The 3,106-nt window shown below is 31.6% G+C and overlaps 1 protein-coding gene across 1 annotated transcript in view; it reads left to right on the top strand.

Moving 5' to 3' along the window:
• Positions 1-3,106, top strand: part of LOC111622082 — a 62,459-nt gene that overhangs the window by 26,741 nt on the left and 32,612 nt on the right. The window lies entirely within an intron of this gene.

Genomic DNA, 3,106 nt, shown 5'->3' with positions numbered 1-3,106 from the left:
CTATGTCTTGGGCTACTCAAATATTTTACGTTTTTGATACTAAATTAACATCTGAAGTATAATTTTTTATTATTTTTATATTTTTCAATATATTTATTTTGTTTGTACAAAATAAAAAAATAATTTTTAACGATACAATAGTCTTTGTTAGGCTTAACATCGACGAAAATTCAACGCGAAGCGACACGCAACGGATAAAAATTTCGACATCGGATACGTTAAACTATTTTTTCGTACGTAAATCAGTTATCCGAAATATCAGTTATCCGGACAACCCCAGTCCCCAATTGATTCGGAAAATCGACGCTCTACTGTAATGATAGTCAAAATAAATTTTATGCTTTTATGTGCTCTAGCAAAGGGAAAAGTCTGTGATTCACTTTAAGGCAGTGGTCTGAACCCTAACATTCTAAATTAGCAAGATTTACAGAATGAATTCTATATTGGCATATTATATATATATATAATACACAGAAACTTTTAGCTATATAAGTTGTCTGTTTTATGTTATAGAATCAATAGTATAACTGTTTATTTTAACTTACATGGTTTAAAGATGTAGATAGGCCATTTAATTGAATTCAATACTTTAACATTCAGTTTTTGGGCTATGAGTAGATTGCAATTACCAGTTAGCATGCTTTGGTTAAAAGAAAACTGTTGAAATTCATTTTTTTTTTATCATTTTAAATGTACTAATACCAAACAATATTATAAGATGATAACTGATTAAGTTTTTAAAAAAACTTATAATTGAAAATTCATAGTTTTACAACTACAGTGGAACCTCTATATTCGTCATTAATCTGTTCCTAAAGATCTAACGAATATGGAAAATGAAAACTATAGAAACAATTTTTCTCATAATAAATAAATGATATTCAATTAATCCATTCCCATCCTAAAAAAAGATACAAGAATAAAAATTTTGTTGTATGTAAAACTTTATCTTTATTGTACTAAATAAATACAGTACTGTATAGTAGAAGAAGAAGAGTAAGATTATTATTGTTTAGAAGACATATCATCAATTAAAACATTAGGTAATTCCAATTATGATTTCGGTATATTAAATTCTTTTGCTAAGTTGGAAATACTAGAGAGGTTCCGGCTGAAATTTTCATCTCTAAAACATGAATGTCAAATGTTGAGCGCCGCCATCTTGTAAGCCTAGAAGTTTGATAATGGTGTTTGGAATGTTGAGCATTACTCCAATGACATTCCAAAGGCCATTGTCAAACTTCTAGGCTTACAAGATGGCGGCACTCAACATTTGACATTCAGGCTTTAGAGATGAAAACTTAGGCTCGCAACCTTTCTTTTTCCATTTTCAGACTTAGCAATAATTTTTTTTATCTCTTGTTGTTCTAACAGCTTTCCTTTTTTTTGCTATTTTTCTTCAGAGTGCTTTGTTGGAGCCATTGGAACTTGAGTTTTTGAAAATAATTAACGCAAGAAACCAAGAACACACACAACTGCACAAAGCAGACTGATTAACTACAGCTAGCTGACATAGTGTTGCAAACTCAAAATTCAAATTTATAGCTAGACATTTTAATAAAAATATTCAAATCATATTGTTTCCATTAAAATTGTTTGATTTTTGTTTATATCTAGATAGTATTATAAAAATAGCTAAGCCATCTTAATTTAGGAAATTTGCATAGCTAGATTGTTTATAAATCCACTAAATCTAGCAAAAAATTAGCTAAATTGGCAACACTTAGCTAACACAGCTAGCTGATTGGTGTGTGTGTGTGTGTGCGATTATAGCACCACTGCTGTGTTGCGAATGACAACAAATACAGAAAATAGTGACAAATTTGGGGGGGAAGTCATGAAAATGTGACAAATACTGAATATTACAAATATAGAGGTTCTACTGTATATTCATTTTTATTGTATTTTGAATATTTTAATTATTTTTTTCTAACAAATAATTTAAATCATAAAAATGAATGAAAAACTATAATATATGTGCTGTGTGTAGTGCAGATAAAATTAAATTATAGGATTATTTGGTAATTCAGCATTTCCTCGATTGTGATAATGTCAGACTGTTGAAAGTTGAATGTAATGTACATAAAATAAAAACAAAGCCAAACAACCACGGGATTACATTGGACTATTTTTCTGTGAATATATTTAATTAATTAATTAAATAATTTGCAACTAGAAGGTTACGTTAGGTGCCATCTCTTATTAAATTTAATAATTATAATTAAATTAATATTTATTAAATAATTTAGGTGCCCACCAGTGGCCGAGTGGTCTTCGTACCCTAAACACTGGGAGTTCGGTCGTGGGTTCGCGCCGCGATCGGACAGGCTGGCTGCTTGGAGTTTTCCGGGTTTTCTCCTTGCCAATAACGACTAAATAGGAGGCCAGTTCCCCATAAAAGTCCTCCCGGAAGGCATTAGTTTCCCTCGCGTAACATCGCGCCCCAGAGAAGGCAACGGGAAACCACTCTGGGTAGTAACTTTCCCTAGTATACACCTTGGCGGATTACAAACCTACGCCAGGTGTCGCCGACGTCAGGAATCTGATATGGCACCAAGAAGAGAGAAATAATTTAGAATATTCTGGAAGAAAAGAATCGGCCCACTGCCGGACTCGAACCCACAACAACTCCTTACTCTGCGGATGCATTGCCAGTTATGCTACACGAGGATGATTATATCATACATATTTAAGTATGATATAATCATCATTGTTTACTTACAGTGCCAACTGGAATGCCCTTGTCCTATAAACTCCTCATGGCACTCTGATGGCCATTGCTCAACCTAGGATGGTTATATCATATTTAAATGTCTGGAAAAGATGATCAGACTGTAGGCTTGAGTAGCGTAACTGCCAATGCATCTGCATGGTAAGCAGGAGTTACAGGTTCAAATACTGCTCCAGGCCAATTCTTTTCTTCCAGAATATTCTAAATTATTTAATAGATATTAATTTAATTATAATGATTAAATTTAATAAGAGATGGCACCTAATGTTGCCTTCTAGTGGCAAATTATTTAGTAATCAATTAATTAAATATATTTTATTTAATATGTAATATATTTTAAATATATATTATATTATATATTTAAAATATTTTATA

The sequence above is a fragment of the Centruroides sculpturatus genome, unplaced genomic scaffold, assembly GCF_000671375.1.
Source record: "Centruroides sculpturatus isolate CEXI.00-Female unplaced genomic scaffold, Cexi_2.0 scaffold14, whole genome shotgun sequence".
NCBI classification, from domain to species: domain Eukaryota; kingdom Metazoa; phylum Arthropoda; class Arachnida; order Scorpiones; family Buthidae; genus Centruroides; species Centruroides sculpturatus.
The sequence above is the reverse complement of the archived record's forward strand: the minus strand, read 5'-3'. Positions and strand labels throughout refer to the sequence as shown.